General features: G+C 38.3%; 1 pseudogene; it reads right to left on the bottom strand.

Moving 5' to 3' along the window:
- Positions 1–11,841: 11,841 nt before the first annotated feature.
- On the bottom strand, positions 11,842–13,126 carry LOC110193843 (ubiquitin-conjugating enzyme E2 C pseudogene; annotated as a pseudogene).
- Between the last annotated feature and the right edge of the window lie 581 nt (positions 13,127–13,707).

The raw sequence follows: 13,707 nt of genomic DNA, 5'->3' as shown, positions 1-13,707 counted from the left end.
TTAATGAAGGAAAGGCAACTGGGTTTTTTTTTTTAAGAAAAACTCACAGAGGCAGCTAGATGGCACAGTGGATAGGGCTCTGACCTTTCAGTGAGAAGAACCCGAGTTCAAATCCAGTCTCAGACACATGACACTTAGTAGTTGTGTGACCCTGGGCAAGTCACTTAACCCCGATTGCCTAAGCAAAAAAAAGAAAAGAAAAACTCATGTTTGGATTTTTTTGGAGTTTTGTTGTTCCTAGAAAGTGTTTTATTGGGGGTTTTTTTGTTTTTTGCTTTTTATACATCACTTCCCAATAAAATCTCCTCCCCTACAAACTCCCTGCTTTTGTTGTTCAGGTGAGGTTTCCAGCAAAGATACTGGAGTGGTTTGCCATTTTCTTTTCCAGATTATTTTACAGATGAGGAAACTGAGGCAAACAGAGTTAAGTGACTTACCCAGGCTCACATAGCTAATAAGTATCTGAAGCTAGATTTGAACTCGGGAAGAAGAGTCTTCCTGACTCTATCCACTTCTCCACCTAGCTGCCCCTCCCTTCTTCCTAAGCCCTGAACCCTTCCTTTTGACAAATAAAATGACAAAACAAACCCAGCCTGTGTTGCCACTACTCTGAAAGCACAGGCAACATTTGGAACCTGTAGTCTATCACATCTCAACCAAAAGGAAGAAATTATGTTTAATTATTTGTCTGGAGAGTTCCCTCAACAGAAATAGAGGAATTTGGCTTTTCCACTGAAGGCAAGGAGTTCAAAATGGCAGGAGAGTTGTCACTAAATCTAGCTCCCCTGTGCCACCTCAAAATGATGACAATTGTTTGAAAAAAAAGGAGAAAAAAGAAGGAAACTCTTACAAGGGGGAAAAATTAGCAGAAAAAAATAAATAAGCATAACAGAGGCCACAGTACAATGAATAAGTATAGAGGCGCTAAAAGAGCACAAGACTACCCAACAATAGGTCCACCTTTTTTAAAAAAATTATCTTTTTTAAAATTTATTTTATTTTTAATTTATGGGATGAAACAAGCATTTCCATAACATAGTATAATAAAAATGATTACACATGAAACTATAAATCTATTAAGTATAACTTGCTATTTATATATATACACATACATATGTTATGTATGTATGTATGTATATATATGCATATACATATATATATGTATATATACATATATATATATATATATACACTTATATAATGTCAGCATGTAAATTTCTTTTTTTCTTCCCTTCCTCCACTCCCACCCTAGAGATGGCTACCATTAGACAGAAATATGTATATCTATGTAAAATCACTCTATACATCTATTTATCAGTTCTTTCTCTGGATTCAGATAGTGTCTTACTGTATATCCTTTGTAATTAATTTGGGCATGTATAGTAATCAAAATGACAGTCACTCAAAGTTGTTCTCAAAATAATATTGCTGTTACTCTATACAATGTTCTCTTTGTTCTGCTCATTTCATTCTTCATTATTTCGTCTTTCTAAGTTTTTCTAAGATCATCGAGCTTATCATTTCTTATAGCACAGTAGTATTCCATCACAATCATATGCTATAACTTGTTTAGCCATTCCTCAATTGACAGGCATCCCCGAAATTTCCAGTTCTTTGCCACCACAAGGAGAGCAGAATAGCTCCACCTTTAGAAGAATGTCGTTGGTCAATGTTAGAAGAATTATGGGAAGACAGATGAAGTAATATAGAATAACCAACCACCATAAAGCTGTGAAAAGGTCCAACCATTCTGGAGAACTGGAATTTTGCGAGCAAGTCATTAAATTGTTCTTACCCTTTGATCCAAAGTTTCCACTGTTAGGCATATACCTCCAGAAGAGCATTGACTAAAAGAAAGGCTCCATATATGCCAAAATATTTATAGCAGTACTCTTTATGGTAATGAGTCTAAAAAAAAAAGAGCAAAGGTTGAGTCTAGTAGTAAGAAGTAAGCAACATGCTAACTCTTATACTTCACTTTTGTGGGGAATGAGAGAAAAAGCAACTACACTAGGAGAAGACAGTGAGGGATGAGGTGTCTTCTAATGGCATCCAGGTATGGTCAACTCCAGATGACCATAGAATTGTAGATCTAGGGGGCAGCTAGCTGGTGCAGTGGATAGAGCACCAGCCCTGAAGTCAGGAGGACCTGAGTTCAAATCTGGCCTCAGACCAAACACTTGACACTAGCTGTGTGACCCTGGGCAAGTCACTTAACCCCAACTGCCTAAAAATTAAAAAAAATAAATTGCAGATCTAGAGTTATAAGGAACCAAAGATGGAAAGGGAATGAGATGGAAAGAACTAGAATCAAGGGAAAGCAGAAAGGACATAGGGACTAGGGAGAGGTAGGACTAGGTAAGGCAGAGAATTCAGGGGATTCTAAGAGGAACGTGGGCTCTTCCTCTCAGCAAATGGTGACAGAATCATGGGGATTAGGGGCAGTAGGAAAACAGTGGCCAGAATGATTTTCTTAAACTGCAAGTTTGCCCATGTCACTTGTCATACTCAGTAAATTTCAATTACTCCCTGTTACCTGTAGAATCAACTAGAAACTTCTGTTTGGCTGAGGCGATGTTGATGACACTTCTCTCCTTATCAGCAGTGGTTTGGAAGATGTATGGTGTGATTATAGTGCATAATGTAGGTGCTTGTTCCGAATATAGTAATGGAGGGCAGTATGTGGTTATACAGGGTGAAATATATGTGCCTTTTCAGAAGAAAATGGCAACTGGGAGATCTCCAATCCTCGTCTTTCTTAGGGCCAGGCATAGTGAAGGAAGCCCTCTATTTAAATGGCCACACTTTAATGGGTGCTCTCCACAGTTCATCCTTGTCTTCTTAAATAATTCATGTCTATGTCCTTTCATAAATCTTCCATAGAGAATCTACCCAATGATTGGGTATTGGGGGCCTTATTAGGAATTTTTGTATTTGATGGAAACCCATGCTGTGTACAAGTTGGTCCATCTTTTATCCTGTCTTCACTGTGTGACCAACCCACCTCCTTTTCTGGTCATATGTGTCTTTGATGATGGTTTTTACTCTACTTTTTGCCTGCAATTTATCATTGACAACATATACTGCAGCTGGCTCATACCCATCATACAATTTTTCATTGTTCTTTGGATCATCTACACATACTCAGGTTTACTGACTTAATTTGCTATGCAATATCTCAGTGCATGGGTCACAATTCATATTGTTCAAATAGTGGCATGCAATTGCATGGGCAACTACAACTTGGGAGATTTGCAGCCTGGGAGAATGTTGCTGTTAAAAAGATGAATTTATATATTAGGGAACAGTTTGGGGTTGTTGATTATATCCTTGCTAGGTTATATAAGCTTATAATTACCTTTCTCTCTTCTGAACATCTTTAATTAACTATTAATAAATGCACTCATTCCTCTCTGTGGTCTATTCTTTACTCTCTGGACTTTCTCTATGAAGCAGCTTCCTCACCCTGGAAATTCACTCCATTCTGGACTTCTCACACTGGGAGTACACTCACCCTTGCTACTTCTGATTGGCTGGTTTCTCCCAAAACTGCCATTTTAAGGAAAGCACCCAGACCAGCTGTGTTTTCATTCATCCTGGAAGACCCACTCTACTCCCACCCTTGTGAGTTGTCTTCCTACACTGGATTGTAAGATCCTTGAGGGTAGGGACTGTCTTTTGCCTCTTTTTGTGTCCCTAGTGTTTAGCACAGTGCCTGGAACATAACAGGAACTTAATAAATGATTATTGATTGAATGAAGGCAAAGATTACCCTTCTTTCTGCTTATATTTGTGTTTCCAAAGTGCTTGGGACATAGTAACAGCTTAATAAATAATTGTTGACTGGACATCCACCTTTGAGTGTGTTACATTGGGAGGTCTTAAATCTTTTCCCTCCATCTCCCCCTCCCTTTCCCCCCTCTTACTATACTTGCATAGCGTCTCTTCTTCTTACATTCCATGAGATGGTAAGCACTTTAAGACACAAATGATGTTTTTTCTATGTCCTTCAAAGAAATTAACACAATGTCTTGCACCTAATAGGCACTCAAGAAATGTTGGATGATTGAATGCCAATCTCAAAAAGCTTTAATTCTAGCTTAGAAGAATCCTTGATTCCATTGGGGTTTTTCTGCCAACTTGATTCTGCCCTCATTTTTTGAGTGAACGTTTCTTGTATCTATTTTTTTCTCTATTCAGCTATTTAGGAGACACCCCTTCTTCCTCTATAAAGACCCTGCTTCCCCTGGGACTTTTATCTTTTTAACCTAAAAGTATATTGGTAGGTGGGTAGAGGAGGAGACAATAGTCCTCCTAATGTAGCTTTCATTAGGTACTTCTTAGACAGATTATTCCATGAGTACTACTTAGCATGTTCTGATTAAAATCAGACAGAGCCATTAAGTTCATTTTGCTATTATTTCTGCCTTAAAAGCAAGATTTTTCATCAAAGTTAGATTCTATATTCACAGCCAAAAGAAAAAACCTAACAAAAAACAACAAAAAAACCCTCAACCCTGAAGTGACTTCTTATTAGGAACAACCCTCCCTTTCAAGGCAATAGTCTGAAAGTATAGGACCTTCTGGTGAGGAAAAGGATAACAGAGACTGTAGGAAAGAGCAAACAGCATCTCCAAGGAGCTGAATTCTTATTCAGAGTGATAGATTCCTATGGAATCACTATATTATATTACCTGAGAAATGGTCATCAAACTTTCTCTAGAAGACCTTCAATAAGGTATAGGCAAACTATTCCTGGCTGTAGTCATTAGAAGTTTTGCCTCTTTGCAAATTTGCCTTTCTGCAACTTCCTCTCCTAGCTCTGCCAAGCAGAACAAGTTTGATCTTACTTCACATATGTGAAGACAGCTACCATGTCCACCTTCAGTCTTCTCTTCTCCAGATTAACCACCCCTAGTTTCTCCTTATATGCCATGGTCATGTGACCCTTCACCATCCTGGTTTTCTCCACCTAGACCCTTTCAAGCTATCAGTTTCTTTCCTAAAATCTACTGTTCAGAACTGAATACAATACATCAGATATCATCTGACCAGGAATATGACCAGTATGGTCCTGTGGTAGCAAGGTGGCACAATGGATAAAGTTCTGGATCTGAGTTCAAAGCTAGACTCGGACACTTACTAGCTGGGGACTCTGGGCAAATAATTCGAGTTTCATCTGCCTCAGTTTTCTTGTCTTTAAAAGGAAAATAATAATAGCATCTAACGCCTAGGAATATTGTGAGGATAAAGTGATACAATACTTGTAAAATGCTTTGCAAATCTCAAAATGCTACATAAATGCTATCATCATCATTGTTATTGTTAGTCCTGGACATTAAATCTATTTTAATAAAACTTAAGAATGAATTACCTTTTTTGACTACCATATTACACTGTTAATTCATTAATCTTTCTTTTTTAATTCTTTTTTAAAAAATTGGTCTTTCATTGAAATAAAGCCCCAAGATCTTTTTCAGACAAACTGTTGGCTAGCCATGCCTCTCCCACTGGATCCTTGTGAAGCTGATTTTTGAATCCTAATGTTAAACTTTGTATTTATACCTATTAAATTGGTTGGATCAACATTCCAGTTTCTCAATATCTTTACAGACTGACTCTATCCTCTGGGGTATTAGCTATCTCTACCAGTTCAGTGTCATCCATAAATATAGGTATGCTATCTATTCCTTTATCCAAGTTCTTGATAAAAGAGATTAAATAGTGCAAAACTAAGCAAAGATCCATGAAGCATTCTCTAGAAACTTCGAAGCTGGCATCCAATCATTAATGACTACTCTTTGGGTATAGTCGTCCAGCCAGTTCCATAGACACATATCTATGCCGTCATCTAGCCTACATCTTTCTATCTTTTCTATAAGAATAACATGACTTTGCTGTCTGCCTCAAAAGGATCACTATATCTTGTTAGCCCTATCCATGCCTTTTTTTCTTCCCCAGCTGCCTTGCCACCATCTATCTTCTTTCCTCCAATCTCCCTTTCCAGTTCTGAAACCATAATCAAATCAATACTGCTATAGAGAGGCCTACAGGTAAGCCTCATCACTCCTATCACTCTTTACCTGACATGGCTTCCTCCCTCCAAGTAAAAAAAGCCCTCCTTTGGAACAAATCAATGTAGTCAAACAAAAGCAATTTGGGTTGTATTGGCAATGTCTGAAAATGTATGGTATGACCTATTTTTTAAAAAATAAATGTTATTAGGGGCAGCTAAGTGGCGCAGTGGATAGAGCACCAGCCCTGAAGTCAGGAGGACCTGAGTTCAAATCTGGCCTCAGACCAACTTGGCATGTACTAGCTGTGTGACCTTGGGCAAGTCACTTAACCCCAATTGCCTCACTAAAAAAATAAATAAATAAAACAAACAAACAAATAAATGTTATTGATATATTTTGGTTTTATATTATCTTGTTTCCTTTTGCCTCTTTCTAGAGAACCACCCCTCATAATAAATAATTAAAAAAAAGAGGAAAGGGAAAAAAGTCAGTAAAACTAACCTACATTTAAGACAAGTATGACATTATATGTGGTGTCACAAACGAAAAGTCCCTCATTTCTGCTAAATGAGGGGAGGTGTCTTTTCATAACGCCTCTTTGGTGCCAAGCTTAGTAATTATAATTTTGGAGAATTTACTTTTGGTTGTCTTTGTTGTTGTTTCCATTTTTGTAGTCATTATGCACACTTTTCCCTGGTTCTGCTTATTTCACTTTGCATCAATTCATGTAAATCCACCTTTCTCTGTACTGAGTTTTGAATGTTGAGGTTTTTCCATAAGCCCTGCTGAGTCCTCATGATCACAACTTTCTGTTTTTGGATCTTCACCAACCATACTTTTAATAATATATTCTAGAATTTTGCCAAACATCCGAGTCAAGATTACTAGCTTATAGTCTTTAAGCACCATTCTCTTTCCTGTCTTGAATACCAGGATAATATTTGCCCCTGTCTGGTCCTGTCATGCCTCTCTCACTCTCCCTGATCTTTCAGAGATCAATAACATTGGTTCATTGTTACCATTTCTTTCAGCAAGCTAGGATGTCATTTTCTAACTCTAGTGACTTAAACTCATCAAAGGCCACAAGGGACCCTCCCTACATGTTATTTCCTCACTTATCTTAGGTATCCACCCTGTTAGCCATTTTGATTCTGTCCTTTTCCTTTCCAGAAAAAAAAAAAGCAAAATTACAAATGAGCCACTTTGTCTTCTCTCTATTATCAGTTATTGTTGTTCCATTCACTTTAACCAGTGGCCCTATCCCTTCTTTAGCCCTCTTTTGGTCTTCCCCAATTTGGCCATTCATTTTGGTCTCGTTAGCTTTCCTCAACAGCCTCAGACCGTTTTGAACTTTAGCACTCTGGGCACGATTCAAAAAGTACTCTGATACATTCTGGGATTCATCTTCGATCTTCTCCCCTTGATTTCATCTTCTATACGTGTCTTCTTTCTGTAAAGGATAAATTTTTATTGATATTTTTTGCTTTTTATATCATCAGAATTTCAGTATCTCTCCCTCTCCTCCTTTCCAATCCATTCCATGTAATGAATAATATTTTTAAAGAAGAAAAAATAAGAGGAAAAATTAGCAAAACCAATCAATACATTGAAGAAGACTGAAAATACATGCCATGCATCACATCCATGGGTTTCCCACCTCTGCAAAGGAGTGTGTGACTGTGTGTGTTGGGCAGGAGGGCGTCACTTCTCATTTCTCTTCTTTACTATTCTTTCCATTTCCATTGTCATGTAGTGTACATGTCTTCTTAAAATCTGAGTTTGTTGATGAATTCTCTGTGTACCTACATTGGATCCTTGGATAATTATCTTTTAGGTCATCTAGTCTGGCTTCTCATTTTACAGATAAGTAAACTGAGGCTGAGAGCTTAAGTGAGGGTCCAGACTCATTCAGGTGGCAGGTGTATGAGGCAGGTTTCGAACCCAGGACTTTATGGCTGCAAATCTAGCTCTATGCATTATATCATACTATCTCTGTTTATTTAGTGTTAACTTTAAAGAGCATATAAGTCTGGTTTGTTTTGCTCCCCTAAGAGCAGTTAAGAGAGGCTGTTTTTAGTTTTTGCTTAACAGGTCAAGAAACTAGACAAATAACAGAAGTACAAATAAGGCACCTGTGTGTATGGCTCACTATATAGCACACACACACATACATAAATACGCACACAGGCATAAAGATATTAAAGACCAGATGTTGAAAAGGATCCATTTAAAAACTGGCAGATGTAACTTGACTAAAGAGCAGAGAAATGATTCTTTCAGAGCATGCAATGGTTATGATGGAGCAGGCCTGTAATCCTGCTTCTGAGGCTAAGAATGGAGGATCTCTTGAGCTCAGGAGTTCTGTGCTTCAGTAGACCAGTCACTGATAAGGAATCCACACTAGGTTTAGCATTAACATGGTGAGGGGAAGTGGGGGACAAGTCAGCCCAGGTTGAAAATGGAGAAGGTCAAAACTTTCAGTCAGATCACAGTGGGACTGGGCTTACAAGTAGCGTCAGTGCTACCAACTTGGGTAAGACAGGAAAATCAAGACTTAAAAAAAAGACAATAAAAATTGAAAAATAAAAACTTTTAAAAAGTCTTAATTCAAATGTTTTTCAGTAACAAAGTGAAGTTTTAAAAAACCCCCAAAAGTAATAAAAGTGAAATAATATTTTTAAAACAAAGTTTTTCATTTTAAAAGATGAATGTGTAGTTTAAAAAAAAAGTTTTTCTTGAATAACACACTTAGGAAAGGCTTGTTTGAATAATCAGACCCATTTGCAAATGGACAGATTTAGGAAGATGGGCCTCTGTATATGTACACACTTTCTCAGACCTGAGCCCTCTCAGGCACAATGGAGGCTAATGGCAGGAAATTACAGAATGTGAAGAGGCCACTGAGGTTTTTCCTTTCTCTTTCACTGTCTGTTCTTCCTGAGAAACTAGTAGATAATGTAATCACTTCAAAAGTTCCACTATGTCTCCCTTCAGAGGACATAATCTTTGTAATCAGGCCCAAGCTCTGTTGCTGGGATGGTCCTTCTTAATCACAGAGAGGAATTTACCGCCCTAGCCATGTTTCTGTTCCAAGAGGCTGGGGTGACATAAATGAAAGTGTCTTGTATTTGATCTGTGATCAATGGGTTTCTACAGCACTACCCACTCATGCTGTCTGATGAATTTAAAGTGTAAAATCTGCCAAGGGTAAAGACTTTCAAGTGTTAATCAAATTAATAGTAGTAATAGAAAAGGGAGAACTATTTGGGACTGAGAAAGGGATTGTGACCTGTGCAGTCAACAAAAGTAATCCCACAAACTCCAAAGGTCAAACTCGGACCAAATATGAAGAATTTTTTTAAAAAAGTAACCTTTTCTTTAAGGAAAACTTACTTTTAAGTTATACGTGAATATATTGGTAACTAACTTTTTAAAAGAACACTATACAATATCAAATCCATTATACATGCCTTGCCAAACTAAAGGTCTTTTGGAGTCTTTTTTCTTTTTCTCTTTTCTTTCTTTCTTTCTTTCTTTCTTTCTTTCTTTCTTTCTTTCTTTCTTTCTTTCTTTCTTTCTTCTTTCTTTCTTTCTTTCTTCTTTCTTTCTTTCTTTCTTTCCTTTCTTTCTTTCTTCCTTCCTTCTTCCTCTTCCTTCCTTCTTTCTTTCTTCTCTCTTTCTCTCTTTCTCTCTTTCTCTCTTTCTCTCTTTCTCTCTTTCTCTCTTTCTCTCTTTCTCTTCTTTCTTTCTTTCTTTCTTTCTTTCTTTCTTTCTTTCTTTCTTTCTTTCTTTCTTCTTTCTTTCTTTCTTTCTGTACTAGACCTGTGATTCATTGGTGGAAGAAGCCAGGGAAGAAATTTCCTCTACCAATATGGATCCATAACTTTTCTTCAGTTTAAAGTTTTAGAGAATTGTCCCCCAAAAGAAAGAGTTGTAGAGGCAGCTTAGCACGAGGAGAGAGAGCTAGCCTCAAAAACAGAAAGACAGGGATTCAAGCCCTACTATGCCTGACACCTCCTGGCTGTGTGACCCTAGACAAGTCACTTAGGCACTTTCAAAGCCCAACACAACTTACCGACTGCAAATTTTAAAACAAAAGGGAAGAAATGAGTGAGATGGTATTGGTCATGCTTTTAAAAAGGGGTAATATGCTACAAAACTCTTCCAGCAAGCCTGAGAGTGATGATGTAGGATCGTTTTTATAACCAGAAGGTATAAAATATTTGTGTAATAATAATATTAGCTAGCATTTAGATAGCTAAAGTATACAAAATGCTTTACATATGCTATCTCATTTGATTGTCACAAGCACCCTGTAAGGTAGGTGCTATTACTATCCCCACTTTTATACATGGAAAACTGAGGCAGAGGGTGGTCAAGTGACTTCACACAGAGCTAATGTCTGAGGCAGGATTCAAATTCAGGTCTTCCTACCTCATTGTTGTTGTTGAGTTGTTTCTGATTCCTCTGTGACAGCATTTCAGCTTTTTTTGGTAGCAAAGATACTGGAATGATTTGCCATTTCCTTCTCCAGCTCATTTTACAGATGAGGAAACTGAGGCAAACAGCGTTAAGTGACTTGTCCAGGGTCACGCAGCTAGTGAGTGTCAGAGGACAGATCTGAACTCAGGTCTTTCTGACCCCAGGCCTGGTGCTTTATTCACTGAGCCATCTAAGATGCCTCATTTTAGTAGATTGCCTTTTGTTCCTTATTTAAACAAATTTAAAAAAAAGTTTTATTGGCGTCTTTTGTGTTTTATACCAAAGTGATTTTTCATTGTCTCTTTCATCCCCAAACTCTCCCTAGGAACAAAGAATGGTAAACAACCAGCTGAGATGGTTTCTGACAACACACCTTAACATGATTCTGCATTCATCTCTGCTCCTCTCTTTGAGGAGAGAGAAGTGTTTCCTCATCTCTTCTCTGGGATCAAAATTGATAATTGGATTTCATTTGAATTCAGTTGCCTAAAAGCTTTAGTTTTTGCTTCCCTCACTGAAGTGATGGGTACGCTGTTCCTGGTTCTTCTTTCTTTGCTCTGTATCCTTACATAGCTTCCTATGTTTTGCTGAATTCCTCCTCCTCTTCCTTACTCAGGGAGCAATAATATTCATAAACCACATTTTGTTCAGACATTTCCCAATTGTTGAGTATCTACTTTTTTTTTTTTGCTATCACAAAACTTAGTGCTACATACACTTTGGCATACGTGAGTCCTTTCTTTTTGTCATTGACTTTTTTGGACTATATCGCTAGATGTTACAGTGAATAGAGTGCTGGGCCTAAAGTCAGAAAGATCTGAGTTCAAATCCACCTCAGACATTGATTAGTTCTGTGACCCTGGGCAAGTCTGTCTCAGCTTTCCCACCTGTAAAATGGCGACAATAATAGGACCCACCAGGGTTATTGGGAGGATAAAATTTGTAAGGCACTAAATAAATGTTAACTATTATTACTATTCTCAGTAATATGGGGTATGTAATCTTTTGCATATCATGGACTCCTGGGCAGTGTGGTGAAGACTATGGAACCCTTCTCAAAATAATGCACAGGTGTGTTATTTTTTATTAAATGCATAAAATAAAATACATAGAATTATAAGGGAAACCAATTATATTGAAATACAATTATCAAAATATTTTAAAAATCCATGAACCACTTAAAATCCATGGACTTGAGGTTAAGAACACCTTAGTCCCCTCTTTTCTTTTCTTTTCTTTTCTTTCCTTTTAAGCATAATTCCAAAATTTTCCACAATAGTTGGGCCAATTCACAGTTCCACCAATGGTTTACTAGTGTGCCTGTTTTCTCAAAGCCCTTCAATGTTAACTATTTCTATTTTTGCCAATTTGAGGAGTGTGAAGTGAAACCTTATGGTTGTGTTCATTTCCATTTTTCTTATCAGTGATTTGTAGCATTTTTTGATATTTTAATTTTAGTTGTTGATAGTTTTTGTAAATCATATAGAAAAATGTGGTTAATTTCCTGAGGCTATGTTCAAGAGACCAATGCTATTCACCAATTTGTTGCTAGGTTGTTTTTGTTTTTAACAACAAAACTTTATTTATTTATACATTAATATTGAGGGCCGGACAAGAGTTTAAGAAAAAAAAAAGGAAAGGAAAACAGTCTATGAAACAGAGTCCTGTACAGAAAAGAGGAGAAGACAGGTTATGAGGAAGGGAAAAAGATAGACACACACATACACATACACACAAGATGAAGGAAGGTAGGGCTGGGCAGCCAGGGTCAGGGCTCTTGGCTAGTCACCTGCTTCATGTAGGTTTCCAGCAGGTACTTTTTAAAGGCAGTGGGGTTTGTCCAAAGTTCAGCAGCATGTGTGTTCATTGGGCTGTCAATGTTGGGTTCTCCCAGCAGGCTCTGGATAGATAGCAGGATGGTCCTGACATCATACAGAGCTGAGCACTTGTCTTTGAGGATGTCCAAACAGATATTGCCTTGGGGATCCACATTAGGATGGTAACAAGGTGTGACAGATTTCGCAGTGGGAGCATTATATAGGTAGCCACTGGGGAATTCCAAGGAGAGCTTGTACCTTAGGTCTTCATATACTGTCCCAACCCACTTGAAGAGATTGTCTGACTCTGGGAAGGCAGAGATTCCTTTGTCACCAGACATCATTAGGGTCATCAATTCCTGCTGTAACCTCTTGCCTACGGACCAGCGGGCAGCGCCCGCCCCAGTCTCACCTCCCTTATGGTCAGCAGCGGTGGCACTGGCAGCGGCCAGCTCACTGTTGTTGCTAGGTTTTGGAGAATTTCTTAGGCCTCTGGCTGCTCTGAAGGAAAATTGTTAGAACTGTTTCCACCATTATACAGACAGATCTTGAGTTTTCTTTTTGGTATCGTTTTTACTTAAAAAAAAATGGTCCTTGCATATTCTCCACACAGCTGCCAAAGTGATATGCCTAAAGTGTAGGTCTGACCATGTTACCCCTTCTTAGTCAATAAGTCTGGGAACTCCCTATTAGATCCTGGATCAAATATAAAGTCCTTTGTTGCTTAAAGCTCTTTACAACCAGGTCCCTTCATACCTCTGTAGTCTTCCTATGCTTCACTCTACAATCCAGCAACACAGGCCCACTTGCTGTTCCTCAAACCTAACACTCTACTTGGATTCTGTGCTTCTCCACTGGTTGTCCCCCATGCCTGGAATGCTCTCCTTCCTCCCTTCCCTTCTCAGAGTCCCTGTCTTCCTTCAGAAGTCAGCTCAAATGTCCCCTTTGGCAGGAGGCCTTTCTCAGTTCCCTTCCCCTCCAATTGCTAGAGCCCATCTCTATCTTGTAAGTGCCTATCTGTTTACATATTGTCTTCTCCATTAGAGGGGCAGTTAGGTGGTGAAGTGGCTAGAGCATTGGGCTGGGAATCAGGAAGATTCATCTTCATGAGTTCAAAACCAGCCTCAGGCACTTATAAGCTGTGTGACCCTGGGCAAGTCATTTAACCCTGTTTTCCTCAGTTTTCTCATCTGTAAAATGAGCCAGAGAAGGAAATGGCACACCACTTAGTATCTTTGCCAAGAAAACCCCAAATGGGTACGTGAAGAGTCAGACATGACTGAACAAAACTCCTCCCTTAGAACATGAACTCTTTGAAGACATGGACTGTGTTTTGCCTTTCTTTGTATCTCCTAGAACTTAGAAGAGCACCTCACACATAGTACATGCTT

This window comes from Phascolarctos cinereus, unplaced genomic scaffold, assembly GCF_003287225.1.
Source record: "Phascolarctos cinereus isolate Bilbo 61053 unplaced genomic scaffold, phaCin_HiC Scaffold_2;HRSCAF=192, whole genome shotgun sequence".
NCBI lineage: Eukaryota > Metazoa > Chordata > Mammalia > Diprotodontia > Phascolarctidae > Phascolarctos > Phascolarctos cinereus.
Note: the sequence above shows the minus strand (reverse complement) of the source record. Positions and strands in the feature narration are given on the sequence as shown.